This window comes from Diabrotica virgifera, chromosome 5 (genome assembly GCF_917563875.1).
Source record: "Diabrotica virgifera virgifera chromosome 5, PGI_DIABVI_V3a".
Lineage (NCBI taxonomy): Eukaryota > Metazoa > Arthropoda > Insecta > Coleoptera > Chrysomelidae > Diabrotica > Diabrotica virgifera.
In genome coordinates, this window is record NC_065447.1 from 1,626,271 (window position 1) to 1,651,448 (window position 25,178).

At 31.6% G+C, this 25,178-nt stretch overlaps 1 protein-coding gene across 4 annotated transcripts in view; it reads left to right on the forward strand.

Moving 5' to 3' along the window:
- Nucleotides 1–25,178, forward strand: part of LOC114333597 (protein sickie) — an 823,608-nt gene that overhangs the window by 77,803 nt on the left and 720,627 nt on the right. The gene's annotated exons all lie outside the window — the stretch shown is intronic.

The window sequence follows — 25,178 nt, forward strand, 5'->3', positions numbered from 1 at the left end:
CACGTTTTTTTCACCCACAGCCTGGGGTATTTATCGTTCTAGCGCAGGGGTGGGCAAAGTGCGGCCCTTTATACATTTTTTTGCGGCCCGCTGAAAAAAAGAGTGAATTATTTTCCTTTAAAGATTTTTTTAATTAGTGCTAATATTAATAAATAAAGATAGATAATGCAGCTATTAATTAACAATTTCGCAGCGGGTGATTTTTCCGAAAATTTTCAACATAACGCGGGCAATTATTTGGGTTTTGTCGGCTCACTGAATGAAATCCACGAAATTTCAACAAATGGAAACGATATTTTTGAAGTAGTCTGGAACTGTTTGGAAAACTTAAAATTAACGCTGTAACCTAATAAGTGTAACAACTCACGGAGCACCAAATTTAAGAGGAACAAATATTGTAATGTTTTAAAAACTTAAAATTGCGTCCATGAACAATTTTCAGAACATTAGTTATTATTTTTCACTGCTTAATCCATGAGCAGGTATTGTGCAAAAATATTTTGCAAGTAGTCAGCGCCAACGTCATTTCAGTTATAACTAATATTGTTAATTATTCGTTCAATAGGATTAAATCATCGGGTCTATTTTTATATTATTTAATTATTTAAAAGAAAACAAAAACAATGAAGGGACTCTAAGATTTTTCAAATTTATAACTTTGTTTATTTTAATTTAAATGGCGCGTGTTGCATATTACGTATGATGCGTGTTTGAATCTATTTAAGCACGGAATTCCCCTTCAAATATTTAAGTAACTAATAGCAATGTAAAAATAGAATTAAAAAACTAAGTTTTCAATCTAATAGAACATAAAACAACATCCAAAAATGTTATTCCACATCCTACCAGACTGAAAACAATGGGAACCTTCTCTGGTAACACCTCCGAGGCTTCTACAATTTGCAAGCCATAACGGATGCTGAGACTAAGGAAGATTAGGGAATTTTACAATTTATAATTCACGTCCCATCTGCTCAGCGCGGTAAAGTTCCAACGAGAATGGTTCCCTTCGTACTCCAATGGGAGTAAACATGTAATTTAAAAAATGAATAACCATTTTCAATTTCGTTGCAACACGAAACTACGGCCCCATCATCATTCCAGTTCAATCAGAGAGTGCAGCAAGCACGTCTACCGGTATGGCTTGCAAATTGTAGAAGCCTCGGAGGTGTTACCAGAGAAGGTTCCCATTGTTTTCAGTCTGGTAGGATATAGAATAACATTTTTGGATGTTGTTTTATGTGCTATTAGATTGAAAACTTATAGGTCTGGATCCCGCGTATGAAAAAAAAGTTGATTAATAGCAAGCTGAAAATTTGTTAATAGCTTAAGGGTGTCTAGTCGGATAAACTTTGATATATGGGAACACTGGAACAGGGGCAGTTTTAATTGTGGAACAGGTTAAAAATTTGGAACGGTCAGACCACGAAAACGGCACATTTATTTTGTCCGACAGAATAGACTTAAACTCTCCGAACAGAGATTAAACTCTCATGCAAAAATCAGACTGCTATTTATCACCTGTCATAATTCCTGTCATTTGACATATTCTACATGTTCCACTCATTAAAACGCCCATTACCGGCATTGATAAGATCGTAAAAATATTTTTTAGGAAATATTTTGAACTTTTTAGTTATGTTAATTACCATTTAATAAATGCATAAAGTATCTTCACATGTACCTATGTGCGGCAGATTCGTGCACATAGTATAAGAATTATTGTGCATTTAATGGTAGAAGCATATAATTTGGACCACATATACTACACATATAAAGGTTCAAATTTAGATATGAGGCCATCTCAGGTTTTGCCTTTTACAAAAAAGGCGGGCATTCAAAAAGGCAACTATACATATTTGATAAAGAGCGAAAAGAGCGTAAAAATATTTTTAGGAAATATTTTGAACCCTCTAGTTATATCAATTACCATTTAATAAATGCATAACGATCTTCACATGTAGGTTACCTATGTGCGGCAGAATCGTGCAAATAATAATAAAAGAATTATTGGGTATTTAATGGTAGAAGCATATAATTTGGACCACACATACTACACATACAGAGGTTCACATTTAGATATAAGGCCATTTAGATATAAGGCCGTTTCACATTTATCGGTCTCACTATTTTATGATTTGATTAAATAAATTCTCTTTACCATATAAAGTCATGTAAGACTACGTCTATTAATAAAAACGAGAAAACTTCATTTAATTTTCCACCGTAAGACGTTCGTAGGAACAAACACAAAACGAAAACAAACCTAACTTCAAAGTCTTTAGTGATTCCTATTTTTATCGGATTCCTCGGTAGACAGAAGGTCCTGGCGCTGGCTGTGATGCTGCTGCAGGTATTCAATCAAGTTGAGAAGGAGAGTGTAAATATAGTTTTCGTCAAACAAGACGGGACTCGGTAAATTTATCAAAGGAACGCAAGGGAAAACGACAAAATTGGCAGGGAGAGAAAAAGGCCGGCAAGAAATTGGCAGTGGGGTAGTGGGAAATCTTCTAGTGGATGGTACAAAATAAATATGTCTATAAATATTCTTTTATCAAAATATTCTAAATATTATATTAAACGCATTTCAAAAGTTAAGGTATGAGTTATTTGAATTTTGTTCCATTCTGCCTATACAGTGTGTCAATTTTAAAACTTACAATGGGCTATATCTCACGAAAAAGCTGATATCGAAAAATGCTTGAAAGCCTTTCTAGGATTGTAAGGGGGAACTAAAATGGCAAAAAAGAACTCATCCCCATCAACCCCCTAGGCCCCACCCACCACAACCAAAAAAGTTTAAATTGCAAACCCCTACTTGTGATAGAGCTTTGAAAAGACTATAAAAAATTCTATCCAATGGTATAAATAATAATTATGCAAGGCGAAGCAATAATTGTGAAACTTTGGCTTAAATGCCAAATTTAATTGCTTTTTGTTGAACTACAAATTTGTTAATGTCAATTAAGGGGATGGGTACGTAATTTCGGCTGCAATGCTATTCAAATGGGGATTCATGTTTTTCGAATCCTGAGAAAACTAATAAGTATTTTTGAAAAATTTATTCGCATAATGAAAGATTACGTTATGTTATTAGTGAAGGCCGAAAGTCCCTGAGAACTTCTATAATGTTAATTTTAATAAGTTACAGAAGTGAAAAACCAAGAGAAAATTTAGTGTGATTTTTAATTTCAAATATCTCATTCAAAATAAACTTTTTATTTATTCTAAGGGACTTTCGACCCTCGGTAATAATTTAGTCTTTCATTCTGCGTTTAAATTTTTTAAAAGTATTTATAGTCTGTTCGCTAAACTCAGACGCAACTTTCTAGATAGTTTATTCGGTAATTTTGCCAATTTTAGTAAAATTGGCAGAAAATAATTACTAAATAGTTAATAATCACTAAATAGTTAGTAATTTTGCCAATTTTTGCAAAATTGGCAAAAAACAAAAAAATTATCGCCTAAAATATCTAGCCAGTTGCGTCTGAGTTTAGCAAACCGACTATATCAGTTTTTTCAGGATTCGAAAAAAATGGACACCATGTGAGTGTAATATTTTGCAAATCTATCTTACAACGTCTTACAACGCACTCAGTCGAATAGAATATTGTCAGCATATTATTGTCAGTCAGACAGTGACAATCAGTGACAATTTTAAATATTTGACATGGCATCGGGAATATTTTGAGTTGTTGATTAAATAATATTGATATATAGTGTATTTGATAAATAATTGATTTAAGACGTGAACTTAAAAAAAGTTATTTATTGTGTATTATTTGTGGAAGATCCAAGCAGAGAATACATCAGGATAATATATTCTGTGATCCAAGTATTTTGTTGTTAAAGATGTTCAAAATTGTAAGCGTTCCATAGTAACAATATATTACTAAAAAATCATTTTAACACTTTTCCTCTTTTCTCGATTGAGTATTAGTTTTTGTTGTACATATAAATTATTACAATCACTGAATACATAGTTAGTGAAAATATTATCACATTTATTAACTGCATTAATAATTTGCAATTATATAAATAACAGTTATCCAAGAACATTCAAAAGCCATCTCTTTAAGTTAATGATGACATTTTCAAGTATAATGACAATCTAGTAATGTTTACATATCCATACCAGTGTGAATTTTACTACACGCAATTTGCCGTGTTAAGACAGAAAAAGTAGGGAAAGCCGTAAAATACTTGCGAATTATGTACCCATGGCCTTAAGTAAATGTTCAAAGTGGATTCCGTTGTTTTGTAAATAATAATACAGCCTATTTTCCAATTCTGCACGAACTTTGGCAAATGTTGTTCTAGTAATAGCGCGATATGCTTGCGTAATTCTTTCTCGCAATTTTCCAAGTAACGCAGGTTAAGTTTTATTAACAACTGACTTGAGGTAACCCCATAGAAAAAAGTTAGGTGGCGGTAAGTCTGGTGACCTCGGTGGCCACTCAATAGGACCTCTTCTTCCAATCCATTTGTTCAGATAATTAGTATCCAGCCAGTGCCTAACTGGAGCTGCATAGTGAGGAGGTGCCAAATGTCGCCACTTAAATTGTCTGGTATGAACAAAGGGCCAATTATAGCATCGCCTAATATTCCTGCCCAAACATTCAGTTTTTCAGGATATTGAGTGTGACCTCTGAATGGATGCGGGTTCGCATTACTCCAGTAGCGACAGTTTTGTTTTTAAACCAGGAGGAGTAAACTCAAAAGATGCATTCACAACCAATAATGTCACTAGAAAAATCACAACATTCATCTTCTTTTTTGGTTGATCATGACCGCATTCGACGGTAATCCATAAATATTATATTATACTAATACATGGCTAAAGAGTTCTAAAAACAACAGTTTTTTATATAAAAGCGGACTAACAATCTAGAAATTAAAGGAATAACGCAGAGAACATAAAAAATCGCCGATACATATTACCTAGTTAACCTAAATGCCAATGGTGTCAAAATTGCATAAATGTCAATAGTGTGAAAATTTCATATCATAAAGTTTCGTAAACAGAAAATTTCGTAAAAGAGAGTAGAGAAAGGAAAAACAGAATGTGAGATCTAGACAGAAGAGTGTATTAGTCCGTTCTTTAACGTTAAAATATCGCAAAACCTCTAAATTTTAAAGAACCGCTTGGATTGACATGAAATTTGGCATACACATAGCTAACAAGTCAAACAAAAAAAGTGATATTGTGCCGATATGTGCTTTTGCCCTGGGGGTGGTTTTCACCCCCTCTTGGGGGTGAAAAAATATTCGTCCAAACAAAGTCAGGAAATAGATAAACTGGCTAATTTTAAGTAACTTTTGTTCTATAGAGTTTTTTCACTAAGTCAGTACTTTTTGAGTTATTTGGCAGTGAATATGTTCATTTTTTCAACAAAATAACCACGCTTTTAGACGGTTTTTCGAAAATAACTCAAATAGTAAGTATTTTGTCGAAAAAACATTCTTTGCAAAAATATAGCCTGTAAAAAATTTTAAAAAATGGTGTATATATCACGTCTCTACACCTAGTAGAAGCAGAGTTATAGCTAATGAAAAATAGGTTCATATTCGTCATATTCCAAATGCAATATTTTAACGTGAAATAACCAAAAATGAAGCACATTGCGGGGAAAACTCATTTCATCTTATTTAAAGTGTTTAAAAAAAGCTTCATTTTTGTTTTATAAAAAAAATTTCTAGCATCAAAATTAAAAAAGTTACGCTCAAAATAAAGTTAGTCCCTTTTGGTTTTGGTAAAAAATCGAGAAAATCACCCCCTAATTAGTATCTTAAATGAACTTAATCGTTACGACTTCACAAGTTTCTTGACTCGTGTATATATTGTTTATATGATCTGTAACTTTCATCGGTTCAAAGTCCTTATTATTGAAAAGGCTGTAGTTAAAAGGGGTTGAACGAGTCACTGATCACGAATGTATGCAAATTTAGAACACCAAATCTTAATCAATTTTTGTCTAACAGAAAAATAAAAAAATACATGATATTCAGAAAAGCAAATCTGACTTTTTCTGTTTTCCGAGATTTTTGATATCTCTAACAATTTTTAAGTTATTTTGAAAAAAACATATTTTTCAAAATTTAAATTTTTAAAAATTTTACTTTGAAACCAAATTTTTTCAAAAATAAGCACTTTGAATCGATGAAACTTACAGATCATATAAACACAACATAAGTAAAATAATTTGTGGAGCGGTAACGATTAATTTCATTTAAGTTGCTAATTAGGGGTGGTCTTCCCGATTTTTTTTGCCAAAACAAAAGGGACCAACATTATTTTGAGCGTAACTTGCTTAAATTTAATGCTAGAAACTTCTTGTAAAAACAGAAATAAAGCTTTTTTTAAACACTTTAAAAAAGTTATAATGGGTTTTCCCCAAAAAGTGTTTAATTTTTTGGATATTTCACGTCGAAATATTTATTCTATTTGAAATTTTGTGAATATGAATATATTTTTCATTGGCTATAACTCTGGTTCTACGGGATCCAGAGACCTAGCGCGTACACCATTTTTTTTACTTTTTTATGGGCTATATTTTTGCTAGGAACGTTTTTTCGACAAAATACTTACTTTTTGAGTTATTTGCGAAAAACCGTCTAAAGATGTGGTTATTTTGTTGAAAAATGAACATATTCACTCGCAAATAACTCGAAAAATGTTGACTTGGCGAAAAAGCTCTATAGAACAAAAGTTACTTAAAATTAGTCAGTTTACCCATTTCCGGACTTATTTTGGACATATATTTTTTCACCCACAAGAGGGGGTGAAAGTCACCCCCAAGGCAAAAGCACACATCGGCACAATATCACTTTTTTTCTTTGACATGTAAGCTATACGTATGCCAAATTTCATGTCAATCCAAGCGGTTCTTTAAAATTTAGAGCAAAAACCGTGAAAGAATGGACTATATGTTTATACAGTGCTGAATAAAGACCATTGTAATCGTCAGCCATAAAAACTGCAGTGAATTTCCAAATCGATTTTAACTCTGTAAGTTATCGTCCTAGTTCGAATTATACCGTTAATTTCGGACGCGGTCCCCGCAAAAATGTAGCACCTGAATCCACCCGCTGCTGATCTCTACATCCCAAAAGACACAAACACAGCTGCCTTCGATTCTGTTTTCCATTTTACTTTTTAGCTTCTAGCCACAGAACGCGGCGTCGTAAATCATAGCAAAGAACACACACACACGAATTCGTCCCGAAGCATCGAAAGGTCTATGTAAATTTAACTGTCAATAACACTGCGAAAATTCGTGGTCCGTATACTCGAGGACAAACATTTCCTGCCTCTTCAGGAATATATTTGTGCGTACATATTGGCTAAAGGAAAATATTTGCAAGGGTCACAGGATAAAGAGGGATAGGGCGATGTGTGAGGTGAGTGGCGAGATGTGAGGGTGCTACATATATATTTAATTTAACACAAAGTGTTGAATGATTTTCTAAAGCCGGAAGGAAACAGTTATACTAAGACGGTCCAATAAGTACTTCAAAGGAATAACGAAAATTTTGTAAAAGTAGAGATTTATTTTTCAATATTGTAGCTCGATACACACTGCGATGCTGCAAGTTCTTTAAGGCCCATTTATACATACCCGGGCCGTGTCCGTTCCGGGTCAGTGCCGAGTCCGGGTATTTTTAATGCAATATTTACATACAACCGGGTTGTGGCAGTGTGCGTACCGGGTCGAATAAGAGAGGAAAACGTTATTACATATCTCTGTGTAAAAGATAGTTGAAAATATATCGGCTTGGATAGAAGATCTCACCTCACAATATCTATTGCTTGTCTGTTTTCCAGCAGTCGCATTCACAAAACCATAAAATCGTGTTTATACAAGTCCCTGTGATCCGTGTCATTTTCGTGCATCGCCAGTGCCGACAGCAAAAATATCGGCTGGGATTAATTTCAGACCGGGCCCGGACGGACCCCGTCCGGGAAACGCCAATGTATAAATATACTCATAAGAGTACATATTGTTTTTTTTTGACCGGGCCCTGTCTTAACACGGAACGGACACGGCCCTGATATGTATAAATGGGCCTTTAAACCGTTTGAAAAATACACTTTCTTCAGGTCTGCAAAGTAGGCTTCCATGGCGGATCCACATTCGACTTAAATCTCTGCCCGACGAGTGGTTTTTTCAAGTTTGAACACAATAAGAAGTCATACAGGGCCAAATCTGCAGAATGCGATGGATGGGACAGTATTTCGTTATAATACGCTGGTCTAATTAGTAAAGTACAAAGAAAAGTTATTTACCAGCAATTTTATTGCTGGAATCAAATATTATGATCCTATATATTAATAATATAGGTATGCAAAGTCCGCAGATAGTGTGCTACTTTTTTTATTAACAAAATGGCGCCCCCAAATCGTGTTTTTTTCAATTATTTGTCTATAACTCCGAAGATTTTAACTTTACACCAAAAACACTCAAATAAAAATTCACCCCAATTTAACTCTACATAGAGGCATGTTTTTCCCGATTTGCTCCAACGAAAATTTTCCTCAGAAAATGTGGGATTTCCCAAAAAAATCTCGAATTTTTAAATAAATTTTTTGGGCAAGTAATTATTTATCAATAATTAAATAACTTGGTGAAATAAAAGCTTTCTTGGTATAAATTATAACTGCAGAAGTTAGTAAAAATTAAACAAATATTTTAGCAACAACTCAATTGTTAATTAACAATTTACAGTCGCAATAACAACCAAAATAATCATGAGACATTGATCAAACTTAGAAAGATTATAAAGATGTGATGCCTATTTAATATTTTGTCGACAAAATATAAATTTTTCATTTTTTTGCATAATCTTTAAATGTTTAAAAAAATAATTATAAACAAATTAACATTTCCCAAAAATTTTTATTATATTCTAACTTTAAAAATACTTAACATGCCAATTTCAAAGGTCTTGAAAATGAATGCTTTAAAAAAAAATTCCAACCATTTGCAAAAAAGTTATGAAACAGCAAAGTAAATATACGATTGCTCCGTTGTTTATAATTTGTTTTAATTGTTTCTAAGCTTAAAAGTGAGTCTGTGGTACAATCTAATTACTCACAAAGAATATCAAATATTAGTTCAATGGTTATACTTTAATCAAAGATTAAAAATACCTTAAAAAAATCAAAGATTAAAAAGATTTTGTAATCATTAGCGCGAAAGTAGGCTTGATACAGAGCCGGAGCTAAAATGTTCACTCGAAGGGACTGACACGCAGCATACATTTATAATTTTATTTGTTAAGTGTACGTCGCGCGGCGATCGTCGCTTCGAGTGAAAATTTTAACTACAGTACTGTATTAGTCTACTTTCGCGAGTGTAAATTACAAAAAAATATATTTATAATCTTTAATTAAAATACAACCATTAAACTAATAATCGATATTTTTTGTAAATAATTAGCTTGTACTTTAAGATATTTGAAATACGCATTTTAAATATTTTTTAAAATTAGAATATAATAAAAACTTTCTGGGAAACGTTAATTTGTTTATAACTATTTTTTTAAACATTTAAAGATTATGCAAAAAAATAAAAAAAATATATTTGTCGACAAAATGTTAAATAGACATCTCATCTTTATAAGATTTCAAAGTTTGATCAGTGTATCATAATTATTTTGGTTATTATTGCGACCGTAAATTATTAATTTGAATTGTTGCTAAAATATTCGTTCAATTTTCACCAGCTTCTGGAACTATAATCTAAACCAAGAAGGCTTTTAAGTCACCAAATTATTTAATTATTAGTAGATAATTACTTATCTAAAACTTTATTTGAAAATTAAAGATTTTGTTGGCAAAACCCGCATTTTCCGAGGAAAATTTTCGTCGGAGCAGATCGGGAAAAACGTATCTCTATGCATAATTTAATTGCGGTGAATTTTTATTTGAGTGTTTTTGTTGTAAAGTTAAAATCTTCGGAGTTATAGAGCAATAATTGAAAAAACACGATTTTCGGGCGCCATTTTGTTTTTAAAAAAAGTAGCACACTATTTGCGGACTTTGCATATCTATATTATTAATATATATAATCATAAGCTTCGATTCCAGCAATAAAATTGTTGGTAAATAACTTTTCCCGAAAATGGCCTATTCTCCGATAATAATCAGCCCAGACTAAAGTGAATGTGAATATTTATTGGGTTCGAAGAACTTGGTAGCAGTAATAATAATTTTTTCGGTTATACGTTCACGTATGCTCCGTAGACAATTTCCATAGTACAAAAACGTTTCCCCTCGTGTTATAGAGGCATTAAGGAAGTTTACGATTAGCGTTTACCTTAACGACTTTTCATAAACGTAACGAAGAGAACAAACTCGCTTTTTAGATAAAGACAGAGAGAGAGCGACATCAAAGGAAAATCTCATAACGCACTCATAATTTTCCTTCATCGCTTAATTAAGCAGTCCGAAAGTTGATAAAGTAGGAAATTTGTGAATGTTGACGTTTCCACTGGGTTACAGTGCCAAATTTTACGTATATAACATTTATTTTGGAGAGGTGTTTGTTTAAGTAGAGTTCATTCGTCTAGAACAAAGTTTATGACTGATATCACTAAATAAATAGAAAATTTTATTCTTTAATTACGGAAATCAGTCTAAAAATACTCTGAAAAATATATTTTAAGAATACTCCAGAATTATAAAATCAATATTTTATTTATTGTTTGATTTCCACAATTTTTTTCACCCATTATTTAGGGTGTCCCAAAAGTAGCGGAAGGGTCGAATATTTCGCGAACTAAGCATCGGATCGGAAAACTGAAAAATACGTTTTCAATAATTTTTAAAAATCTATCGAATGACATCAAATACGATCCACACTCCATTCCCTAGAGGTGGGGTGGTGGTAACTTTGAAATCTTAAATGGAAACCCCAAGCTTTAATTTCAGATTTGGATTCCTTATGTAAAAGTAAGGAACTTTTATTCGAGACATTTCGAGACTATAATCGGAAAAAACAATTTATCGTGATGCCATAGATAAATTATAGAAACGGTCTAATATCTCGAGAAATACACTTCCAAATGAAAAACCAAAAAATACGTGTTTAATATTTTTTTAAAAACCTATCCAATAACGCTAAACATGAACCTCCAGCTCACCCCCTTGAGGTGGGGTGGGGGGTAACTTTAAAATCTTAAATAGCAACCTCCATTTTTTATTGCAGATTTGGATTCGCCATGAAAAATTAAGCAACATGTATTCGAAACATTTTTTAGAATGGTTGATGGATGGCGCTAATAAATTGTCTTTTTCCAATTATAGCGCCATCTATCAAAAATTCTAAAAAATGTTTCGAATATATGTTGCTTAATTTTTTATGACCAATCCAAATCTGCAATAAAAACTGGAGGTTGCTATTTAATATTTTAAAGTTACCCACCCCCACCTCCAGGCGTTGTGGTGGACGGTCATATTTAGTGTTAATCGATAGGTTTTTGAAAATTATTATACACTTATTTTTTGGTTTTTCATTTGGAAGTGTATTTCTCGAGATATTAGACCGTTTCTATAATTTACCTATGGTATCACGATAAATTGTTTTTTCCGATTATAGCGTCATCTATTCGTCATTCGAAGAAATGTCTTGAATAAAAATTGCTTACTTTGACACAATGAATCCAAATCTGTAATAAAAACAGGGGTTTCTATATAAAAGTGCCCCCCACCCACCTCCAAGGGGTGGAGTGGGGAGATCGTATTTGATGTCATTGGATTTGGATAGATTTTTAAAAATTATTGAAAACGTGTTTTTCAGTTTTTCGATCCGATGTTTAGTTCGCGAAATATTCGACCGTTCCACTACTTTTGGGACACCTTGTATACGACTTAGCTTTTTTCCAATTTTATGGTATTTTTTTTTATTAGCCCATTTAGTAATATACACAAATCAAAATCTAGGGGACAAAGTAATCAAAGAATAATTAAATGATAAATTAGACAATTTATTTGGAAAATAGTGAGATTCAACAAATCTGGACGCTGCTTAAATTATGAATAACGCAACACCCGGTCGTTGTATGTAGAGGGTTAAAAAAATTTAAAAAAAATTGTTAAACAAAAATTCTCAACTCAAATTTAAAAATACTGGCATACTTCTTATCAAATTGTCAATATTATATTGCTCAATTTGTTGTCATTACTCTTGCATACAGTTTAGCAGCTCTTCCCTCTTCTGGAACACTGATCCTTGCTGTTGTACATGTCTTTTTAGTATATCCCAAATCCTTAGCATATTCTTAAAGTACCATTTTCTCAATTCAATTTGGCTACTCAAGACCGAGAGAGGTGTTAGACAAGGATGTGTGTTGTCACCTGACTTATTGAACATTTATGGTAAACATGTCATGAGAATAGCTTTAGATGGATGGCAGGTGGAGTAACAGTAGCTGGTAGGAAGATCTCCAATTTAAATTTTGCTGATGACACTACACTTATAGCAGAAAATAAGCAAGAAATGTTTGATCTCCTGCGAGGAGTTGAGTACGAAAGCAATAAAGTTGGTCTGAAAATCAATAAAGCTAAGACAAAAATAATGGTGGTCAACAGATTCCACACTATTCAACTGACTAACATGTTACAGGAATACCAGATATTAAACAGCTTTGTTTATCTCAGGTCTGGTATAACTAACGATGGTAACTTTGAAGCAGAAGTTCGGAGACGTATTGGTATGGCACAAATGTAATGAGTCGACTAACTAAAGTTTTGAAAGACAGATCTATCTCTCAAAATATCAAGATGAGACTGGTCAATATTTCTATACGGGGCAGAGACTTGAACTCTTCGTGCACGCGAGCGCCAAAAAATTGATGCCTTTGAGATGTGAAGCTGGAGATGAATGCTGCGGATACTTTGAACAGCTCATAGGACAAACGTTTCCATTCTAAACCAACTCAAGATTAAAAAAAGGCTGTCCACAATATGTCTGCAACGAATTCTGCAATTCTTTGGTCACGTGGTTTGCAGAGGTGACGACAGTTTGGAGAGATTAATTGTTTCTGGAAACGTTCCGAGGAGAAGATCAAGAGGACGATCACCAACTAGATGGTCTGACCAAATTAAGAATTCAGCTGGAAACTCATTCTGCGAAGCTCTTAGAGCAGCTGAAAATAGAGACCAATGGAAAACATTGTTAGGAATATTGGAAGAAATCACGATCCTCAGTAATGGGGAAAGGACAAAAGAGATATAGTATCTTTCATGTATTACACGGATTAATTTACGAACATAAAAATCTACTGAACCAGTGGCGTACTGAGCATGGTTCCGGAGGTCCCGCGGAACCAGGGCCCGGGCCACGCAGGGGCCCGCTATAACGCGCTCTTTGTTACAATGTTCATTTTTTAAAAGCTGTTTTAGTGTTCCGATATTAAGGTTTTTAATTATGACTGGAGATTTAGATATAGAAAATTTTTGAATTTCATTATTTATAAAAACGGCTGGCGTAAATTGATCAGTCATGTCAGTATGAAAAATGATAGGATTAATATTAACTTACTGTTTTAACAACAAAAGTAAGTAAGTAAAATATGTTGTTATAATAAATAATAGAATGTTGTTTTTTGATTGGAATGTGTCTAAAGATATTCAACCTCTCATCTTTACTGATGAGCCCAGAGAGGTTGAAGAGGGTGAAACACATTTCTAAGAACTGGTGTTTGGATTTTTGATTCTATTCGAAAAATTTTTCCCAGCCCGAAATGGTGGATGTGTGAATTGTTCGTAAGGGGATTTTTCCACATTCTCTATTTCATCTGTTTAAAAGTAAGTAAGTTACGATCAAAATTATGTTGGTATCTTTTTTTGGGTTGGTAAAAAAAATCGTGAAAATCACCCTCTAATTAGCATCCGAAATGAAATTATTCGTTACCGCTTCACAAATTACTTTACTTGTGTATTGTTTGTAAAATATTGTTTGTAAATATTAGATTCGTTGATTCAAAGTGCTGATTTTTGAAAAGGCTGTAGTTAAACGAGTCACTAATCACGAGTGTATGCAAATTTTGAACAGCCATATTTTTGTCTTCAGGAAAACAAAAAGTCAAAAATATTCACAATAGTAAAACCTATATTTTTTACTAGTTGAGATTTTAGGTATCACCAATACATTTTAAGTTATTTTGAAAAAAATATTTTTTTCAAAATTAAAAAAAATTTAATCTAAAATCAAACTTTTTTCAAAAATGAGTACTTTGAACCGATAAAACTTACAGATTATATAAACAATACATAAGTTAAGTAACTTGTGAAGTGGTAACGATTAATTTCATTTGGGATGCTAATTAAGAGTGATTTTTACGATTTTTTTATCAAAAAAAAGGACCAACTTTATTTTGAGCTTTACATTTTTAATATTGATACTACAAACTAAAAAAAAATAAAGCTTTTTAAAAATTTTAAAAAAGCTGTGAAAATTTTTTTTGAAAAGAGCTTCATTTTTTGGTTATTTCACGTTGAATTATAATTATATTCGAATTGGAATTTAACGAATAAGAACCTACTTTTCATTGCCGACAACTCTGCTCCTACTGGGTCTATGGTGAGTTCGTATATACACTTTTTTTTTTCACTTTTTTATAAGGTATATTTTTATTAAGAATATTTTTTTCGATAAAATACTTACTTTTTAAGTTATTTGCGAAAAACCGCCTCAAAAGGTGTTTTTTTTTTGTTGAAAAATGAACATATTCAATCACAAATAACTCGAAAAGTATTGACTTAGTGAAAAAACTCTATAGAACTAAAGTTGCTTAGAATTAGTCAGTTTATCCAATTCCGGACTTATCTTGAACGTATGTTTTTCACTCCCGAGAAGGGGTGAAACTCACCCCCAGGGCAAAAGCACACATCGGCACAATATCACTTTTTTTCTTTGACATGTAAGCTATGCGTATGCCAAATTTCATGTCAATCCAAGGGGTTCTTTAAAATTTACAGCAAAAACCGTGAGTAAATGGACTATAAATTAGCTTGAATTTTTATAAAAAATATATTATACAGTATGTTCCTGTCCTGTAAGTTGTATCCATATGGAAAACTTTTTTATTATTAATTTTACGAAAAAAAGTTATTCTTCATAAAAAGCTCTGCATGGTCCAAAACCTAAGATTCAACCATCAGATATCAAATTTTATGAATAATATACGAGGTATGTCAAAAAGTTTGAATTTTACTCAAGAGTAAAGTAGCTTTATTTTTCACAATAGTGAAAATTGCTATTATGAAAAGTTGTTTGGAATAAAAACTATATTCTAATATGCAATTATATCCTTCTAATTGAAAAAGAAATTTTTTTGAAAAATTATGGATAACTAACATTATTTTCAGTAATTTTAATTCTAATAACTCTTTTATTATTAATTTTACGAAAAAAGTGATTCTTAATAAAAAGTTCTGCATGGTCTAAAATACTAGTAAAACTAAAATACAACTATCTAATGTCAATTTTATACGAGGTATGTCAAAAAAGATAAATTTAGATCAAAAGTAAAGTACCTTTATAGTTTAAAATATTTCAATTAGAAGAAAGTAATTAGATACTGATAAATGGTTTTAATTCTTAATAACTTTTCATAATAACAATTTTCGATATTGTGAAAAATAAAGGTATTTTACTCTTGAGCCAAATTCATATTTTTTGACATACCTTGTATAAAATTAATAAAATTTGACGTAAGATGGTTGTATTTTGGGTTTCAGACCATGCAGAACTTTTTATTAAGAATCACTTTTTTTCGTAAAATTTATAATAAAAGAGTTATCAGAATTGAAATAACTGAAAATAATGTTAGTTATCCATAATTTTTCAAAAAAAAATATTTTCAATTATAAGGATGTAATTGCATATTAGAATATAGTTTTTAATTCCAAACAACTTTTCATAATAGCAATTTTCAATATTGTGAAAAATAAAGCTACTTTACTCTTGAGTGAAATTCAAACTTTTTGACATACCTCGTATAATATTCAAAAAATTTGATATTTGATGGTTAAATCTTATAGGTCTGGATCCCGCGTATGAAAAAAAAGTTGATTAATAGCAAGCTGAAAATTTGTTAATAGCTTAAGTGTGTCTAGTCGAATAAACTTTGATATATGGGAACACTGAAACAGGGGTAGTTTTAATTGTGGAACAGGTTAAAAATTGGGAACGGTCACAGCACGAAAACGGCACATTTATTTTGTCCGACAGAACAGACTTAAACTCTCCGAACAGAGATTAAACTCTCATGAAAAAATCAGACTGCTATTTATTACCTGTCATAATTCCTGTCATTTGACATATTCTACATGTTCCACTCATTAAAACGCCCATTTGGTGATAAATAGCAGTCTGATTTTTGCATGAGAGTTTAATCTCTGTTCGAAGAGTTTAAGTCTGTTCTGTCGGACAAAATAAATGTGCCGTTTTCGTGCTGTGACCGTTCCAAATTTTTAACCTGTTCCACAATTAAAACTTCCCCTGTTCCAGTGTTCCCATATATCAAAGTTTGTCCGACTAGACACCCTTAAGCTATTAACAAATTTTCAGCTTGCTATTAATCAACTTTTTTTTCATACGCGGGATCTAGACCTATTAGATTTTGGACCATACAGTGCTTTTTATGAAGAATAACTTTTTTTCGTAAAGTTAATAATAAAAAAGTTTTCCATATGGTTACAACTTACAGGGACATACTGTATATTTTATGATATACCTATGCTGATTTATATTTAATGTTTATTAAAAACTTTTGATATACAATGTGTGTCTTCATTGGCCGGGCGGGCCCGCATCCCAACTAGAACCAGGGCCCGCTGATCTATCGGTACGCTACTGTACTGAACACCCTTAGTACAAAACTAGCCTTATAAACCCTTTCTCCTGCATTTCCTAAAATAAAATTTTAATGGTTTAATACAGAAATATTTGGAAAGCCAACTTGAATGGTTTTACATAATAGCTGGTTATTTTTAATTTCCTGTAACTGCAGAGTAATTCGATCCGTCTGTCATCTCCAAGTCCTCGAGGTCTCGATTTTTAAAATCTAAATATAGCAAAAAATGAGTAAAAAGCGCGAGCAGCGAGACAAAAAGGCACTCGACAAGCGGTAACTACAAAAATTTTTAATTACCGAAAATTTCCCAGTAACGAATGTCAAACGTGTTTTTCATTAAAAGTTCAAAAACAGAACTTGGCAAATGCCGTTAAACAGAGACGGTACACAACAGAAAACAGACATCGCTTTCAAAGACATGCATTAAGATGGCAAAAGTAATGAAAACATTAAAAACTATGTACAATGTGTTTTGTTTAAGAAAGCATTGTTATATGATGTCTGTAAACAATGTGTACTTTGATAAAACTAAAGAGCAGAGCAGAAAAAATATGATTTTTATACAAGACTGGAGAATACAGTATAATATATATGTACATATATAAAATCTATTTTTTTACAACCGTGTTAAAAATGCAAATTTTAGCACTCCATACGAGCGTTAAAAATGCTACTTTAAGGCACTAGTCCTTTAAAAATTTTATGGCACTGCAGTTCGTATTGTGTAATGTCAAAAAAATATAAAAAAGGAATGTCAGTCAAGTTCAAGTAAAAGTTTTTGTAGATATTGTCCTTTAATTACGTTTGTAGAAAAAATATTGTATGATATGCATGCGTGTTAAAAAGTACATTTTTAAGGCACTCATGTGAATTGCAGAACTCGCTTCACTCATTCTACAAACTTTCACATGCGTGCCTTAAACGTGTACTTTTAACATTTATATCATAAATAACTATTATACAGTGTGTCCACGAATGGAGTGCCCACGAGGAAAAACTTTTTATTTTCAATTTTAGCGAAAAATGTCATTCTTGATAAAAAGTTTTGCTTGTTCTAAAACCCCATAAATAAAATAAAATTCAAGTTTTTCAAAACCTGCTTAATTTTGTAGCCAATTTTATGAAAATCTCTATACAGTTTTGCACTTAGTTCGAAATCATAACAATAATCTAGTGTTGCTAAGCTACAATGTACCTTAGTAACTGTCAACTCCGATAAATAATTTGCGAATTATCACTTTTTTTTCCAATAATGTTAAGCAAAATATTGATCAAGAATGACAGTTCACAAGAAAATTCTTTGTTGAACGCTTAAAATTGTCGAAAAAAATGACAATTCGCAAATTATTTATCGGAATTGACAATAATTACTAACCTACATTGTAGCTTGGCAACACTAGATTATTGTTATGATTTCGAACTTAGTGCAAAAATTTATAGGGATTTACATAAAATTGGCTACAAAATTAAGCAGGTTTTGAAAAACTTGAATTTTATTTCGTTTTATGGCGCTTTAAAACAAGCAAATATTTTTATGAAAAATGACATTTTTCGCTAAAATTGAAAATAAAAAAGTGTTTCCTTGTTAAGCAAAATATTGATCAAGAATGACAGTTCACAAGAAAATTCTTTTTTGATCGCTTAAAATTGCCGAAAAAAATGACAATTCGCAAATTATTTATCGGAGTTGACAATTACGAACCTACATTGTAGTTTGGCAACACTAGATTATTGTTATGATTACGAACAAAATTTATAGGGATTTACGTAAAATTGGCTACAAAATTAAGCAGGTTTTGAAAAACTTGAATTTTATTTCGTTTTGTGGCGTTTTAAAACAAGCAAAACTTTTTATGCAGAATGACATTTTTCGCTAAAATTCAAAAAAAAAAGTTTTTCCTCTTGGATACCCCATCCGTGGACACACTGTATATAGAGAACACTTCTAGTTTCTCACATCTCATACAAAACAAACATCCCCTAATATCCTACAAGATGTCTCATTGTTACATAATATTTCACAAAAAAACTTCCTGAAATTGGAGCTCTACGAAGATTTAAAAATAGTTAAAGAGGAGCAAATAAGTCCTAATTGTGTCAATCGCCATGTGTCATTTAATCGAGATTTCCAACCCCTTCGCCGTCAACTTTGTTCATAGCCCATATCTTTTACAATTTTCTCATTTTCTTTAATTCCAACATATGGAAATTTGATACTGTTTTTATTTCAAATATTAAAACAAACTTTAAATGCTGTAGTTGAAGTGACAATATAACATTTCCTAAGTTGCATTGACAGTTTACCTTTGACATCCTTCTAAGGTCCTTTTGTATTCAGTTGGCCATTGAACTTCAATATGTGAGGTTTTAATCCTCAAATTCCAACCACGTGGGAAGATTCCTGTAGAACTGTAAACATTTAAAGAGTTTTTACCCAAAATATTTTGGTGGCTCAGGCATGCTATTTTTTGTAAATATGACCTTTTGCATGTTTTAACCTTTGTCAACTTTTTAAACCTTTTTCTTAACTAATTAGGTTATACTTATTTTAGGGTTTTTAGTAACACTGATGATGGATTTTTTAATCCGAAAACGTTCTATGATTTAATGTAACCCTTATTTAGGGAATTTTAAATATACGTTTTACAAAGGATCTCGTATTATTTAAAAAGTAAAAAATCCACCAATACTGACGAATTTATCTTCAATTTTAAAATGCCAAAGTCTATTATTTCAATGTGATTTTGTGTATTGTCTGAACTGCGGATGGTTAAAAAAATGAGTTTATAAATATTTTTTAACAAGCAGGTTTACAAAAGGGGTAAAATATTCTGTAATGAAGCTATGATGACATTGTGAATGTATAACTGTCCAAGCAATTGCATTTTGAAAAACACAACAGTTATTGTTCATTGTTAACAACTTTTGTATCAAACAACAGTCTATTGTATTGTATCAACAAACTGCTATGTATGATTAAAAAGATTTTTGGAATTATGTAAATAATAAAAGAATATGTTTTGATTTGCCAAACAGAATGAAACATGAGAATATAACTTCTGACAATTCCCAAAATATAGCAAAGTTTGGTAATTTTTTTAATTCAACCTATGTTACTAGTAATATAGATTATCCAGCTGGAAACTCTGATAATAGTCTTTGTTTTAAAATTTGTGATATTACTGTATTAGATGTATTTGAATGTATAAATATCTAAGATTTATCTAAAAGTAAGTTGTGGACCTGATAATATATCCCCTTTGTTAATATTTAATTATTGTAGATTTATTCTGAGTTATATTTTACAAAAAATTTAGTTTATCATTGAGTTCAGGTGTCTTTCCAGATATATGGAAGAGAAATTATATTACACCACTCCGTAAAGGTGTTAATAAAGAAAATATTGAAAACTATCGAGCTATATCTAAAATTTCAGTTTTTGCTAAATCTTTTGAAGGGATTGTAGCTGCCAAACTTAAGCATTTAAAAAACTTATGCCAAACTTTACTTTTATTTTTATTTTATTTAAATTTTTATTTATTTAAATTTTGCAATTAATTAACTGTTTAACTTAATTATTATTATTATTTTTTAATTTATACTGACGATTTATGTAATTTTAGTAAACTGAATTGTTGTTGTTTTGTTTTCTTGACTTTTTGTAAGCTTTGTCGATAAAATTGTACAATTTTTCATGACAATAAAGCATATTTCTATTCTTCTATTCTAATAACTTATTTAAGAAAGCATTGTTTAAAACATCTTTGTAAACAATAGGACATTCCAACATGTTGTCAAAATTAAATTATAATGGCTGCTGGGAGGCAAACATAAGTGTTATTCTATCAGTTCTTAATGTGTTTTAGATCATCTTAGTTGCGTTTCGTTGTAATTTTGTTTTGTAACAGAAGTAATTTAACATTTTCACTGGAGGAATAATTTTAAAATAGTTATTTCCCTAACTAGTGCGGAAAGTGATACTTTCACGCACGAGACTGCCGTTGACCCTAAAGACGCGATAGCGGAGTTCGGCAAGCAGTCGAGTGCGGGGGAATTCACTTTCCGCATGAGTTAGGAACAATATTTTTTCTAGGGCCGTAGGTTTGGAAAAAAGCCACAAAAAATAGTTATATCAATTTTTATCAAGGTCGTCAAAACCAAACTTTCAATATAATGGGTATTTAAAACCATTGTAATTGTCTACTGATATGACTTTTAAATATTATATCAGAATAATTTTATTTCATCGAATTATTGATCTGATTTCATTAAAACATGAACACAATAAGATAAATTTGAAATAAATTAGTAAATAATATCTAAAAATTATTTTACTGCGTGTATTATAATATATTATAATGCATATTAAAAGGTATTTTACTTTCCAGCACGCCGTGCGAAAAAATTTACTTTCACGCACGCCGTGCGGTAAAGTGCAACTTTCGGAAACGAAATGCGTGCGTGAAAGTGGCTCTTTTAGCACGGCCGTAGAAAAAGATAATATGCCTCATTTCTGTTGGGTTTTGAAGTGTGGAATTCGAAGTAATCATGATAAAGTTCAGTTTTTCCGTTATCATCAGAGCTACACTTTAAGCATAAAGCAACTAAATAAGTTATCATCTGAGAGACAAAAACAATGGTTAAATGCTATAAAACGTCCTATAAAAATTCTAAATAACTAACTGCATCCATGTTACTTACACTTGGAAAACTGACTCCACCGCGCACCGTAGGTTGGGCTACTTGACTGACCCTCAGACCTCTTGAGAGAACGTGGACTTATATTATTTATTTTTGGGGAATCTTTTGCTTGTACCTACCTACCAACAACATGTGTATTGTCTACTAACAACTATCAAAAATACTACACAAAATCTACAACAAAATATTCGGAAAATACAACTAAAAAACTGTTAACGGTTAAATCTTAAGAAACAATGTGGTACAAATACAGGGTGTTAGTAAATAAGTATGAAACATTTTAAAGGCTAATTCTACATGAAAAAATAATGCCGGTTTGCTCTATAAACATATGTGCGCAAATGCTTCGTTTCCGAGATACGGGGTGTTGAAATTTTTATTTCAAACTGCCAATTTATTTATTGCTCTAAGACCAGTTGAGCTATGAAAATTAAATTTGGTGAATTTTAGAAGGTAGTTATTTCGCATTTTTTGACATACAATTAAGAATTTTGTATTCATCATTGGCGCGCCTACGGGTAATGGTCTGAATTTTTTTAAAGAAAAAAATAGTACGCCACTGAGATATTTCGAATTAAAAATTATTTTTAAATTCCACGTCTAATTTGTGATAAAAAACCTTTCTTGCCTTTTTTTCTTATGCTGCACCGTTTTTATGCAGAAAAATAAAACATCTTGATGTGTATTTTTCATTTTTTAATACATTATCAAGAAATATCCAATATAATAATACTAAACTGGAACAATAACAGAAAATATTACTAATAAGATTTTAACTAGGCTCAGAGCTACAACAAATGTTAAAAATGACCTCCTTTAGAGGTTACAGAAGAATTTTATATTTATCATTGGCGCGCGTACGGGTTATGGTCTGAATTTTTTTAAGAGAAAAATGGTACGCCACTGAGATATGTCAAATTAAAAATAATTTTTGAATTGCTGGTTTCATTTACGACAAAAAATCTTTCCTGCCTTTTTTTCATATACGGCGCCGTTTTTTTGCAAAAAAAAATAAAATATCTTAACGTTTACAAAGTATTTGAACTAAGTTTCTATGCATATGGAAACTACCTCAAATACTTTGTAAGCGTTAAGATCTTTTATTTTTTTGTATAAAAACGGCGCCTTGTATGAAAAAAAGGCAAGAAAGATTTTTTGTCGAAAATTGACCGAGGAATTCAAAAATGAGTTTTATTTGGACATATCTCAGTGGCGTACTATTTTTTTCTTAAAAAAATTCACACACTTACCCGTACGCGCGCCAATGATTAATATAAAATTCTTCTGTAACCACTAAAGAAGGTCATTTTTAACATTTATTGTAGCTCTGCACCTAGCTAAAATCTTACTAGTAATATTTTCTGTTATTGTTCCAGCTTAGAATTATTATATTGGATATTTCTTGATAATGTATTAAAAAATGAAAAATACGCGTCAAGATGTTTTATTTTTCTGCATAAAAACGGTGCAGCATAAGAAAAAAAGGCAAGAAAGGTTTTTTATCACAAATTAGACGTGAAATTTAAAAATAATTTTTAATTCGAAATATATCAGTGTCGTACTATTTTTTTCTTTAAAAAAATTCAGACCATTACCCGTAGGCGCGCCAATGATGAAAACAAAATTCTTAATTGTATGTCAAAAAATGCGAAATAACTACCTTCTAAAACTCACCAAATTTCATTTTTATAGCTCGACTGGTCTTAGAGCAATAAATAAATTGGCAGTTTGAAATAAAAATTTCAACACCCCGTATCTCGGAAACGAAGCATTTGCGGACATATGTTTATAGAGCAAACCGGCATTTTTTTCATGTCGAATTAGCCCTTAAAATTTTTTATACTTATTTACTAACACCCTGTATAAACAAATACAATGTTTGACAGTTTGACTCCCAGCGGTTTCATAAAGGTCAAAGTCTTGGAATACCCTATGTTTACTTTAATAAGACTTAATACAAGAACTAAGAAAAAAGATGATTCTTATACAAGGCTGGAAAACATATTTTGTATATTTACTGGTAAATATACAAAATCTGAGACTTTTCAGTTTGTTTAAGAGATATCGCTGGATTGCATCCCAATGGAGATTTCAATGATCTTTGAAATACTCCTTAAATGGATGGGCTAGCTGGTTTTCGCTTCAGAGGTGTGCACGCTAGCTCTGTTGAGGAAGCCTGCAATGGCAGAAACAGCTGTCCAGGGATTGTTCATCCATCTAAATCGAAAACAAGCAAAACCATCTTTTACTGTTCTATCTTTACTCAGACTTGAGTACTAGGAAGAGTCTTTCTGTCCTTTTCCTAGTCGAATGGAAACGGAATGTGACTGCATATAGTAGAATCCGTTTTGTTTTCTATATTCGTCGTCTGCTGTCTTATAAATTGTAAAAGTCGCAGATTAAGGATGCACCAGAAAGAACTTTCAACAAGAAAAGTTTCAGATTTAAATAACTATTTACCATTTTAGCTTTTATTATAATGGTGAATTCTGCATCTGATACTTTTCAGTTTGTTACTGGTAAATATTTAAATGAAACAAAAGGAAATATTTGAGTATTTATAATAAACTTCTGTAAAACACAGACGATCCATTTTTTTTTTTTGTTTTATAGTAGCGCGAAAAAAGCGTATGTCTCTTATTCACGTGATTTATATTATGGCAGTCCCTTGACAATAGCTTTATTCGTTTTCTCGTTATAGACTCTTACTTTAAAGATTTATTACAGGATCGACCCACATGAAAAAATAGTGAAGGATTTATCAGGAGTAGCTGGAACCATAAATAAATATTTGAAGAAACTTATATGGAACACGTTTACAGTCGATGATAAATTGACAATTTTTTTAAAATTCGTAGTTGGATCTTTTGATACGTGTGTAATATAGAAACAAATAAACGACATTATGTATTTACATACACATGACAAAAATATAGATTTGATTATTTTTTAATATATTAAATATAACAAAAACTTGAAAAATGAGTATCATGTTTCATTATCATGTGCTGCCTAGTTTCGAAGGCAGGAAGGTTTCGAAGGATGGAGGAAATCGAACAAACAATACGAAACGCAAAAAACGGAAAAACTGTAGGTCCAGACGAAATACCTGCGGAATTACTGAAATGTCTAGAGTCTAGACGATGAAACTCTACCGGTACTACTAGATCTGTTTAATGAAGTATATAAAAATGGAAAAATCCCTCAGGAATGGTTGGTGTCCACCTTTGTAACAATACCAAAAACAATATATGCCAAAGATTGTTCGGACTATAGGACAATATCATTAATAAGCCATACCCTCAAAATATTTCTAAAGGTGATTCATGGAAGATTATACAGAAAGCTAGAATATGATATGGATGATACCCAATTTGGGTTCCGAAAGTACTTGGAACAAGAGAGGCATTGTTTGCGTTTAATGTCCTCTCTCAAAGATGCTTAGATATGAACCTGGATATTTACTCCTGTTTCATCGACTTCGAAAAAGCGTTCGACAGGGTCCGTCATGAAAAACTAATAGAATTATTGAAAAACAGAGATATACGCAGGCGAGATTTACGAATTATCATAAATCTGTATTGGAATCAAAAGGCCAATATAAAGATAGAACA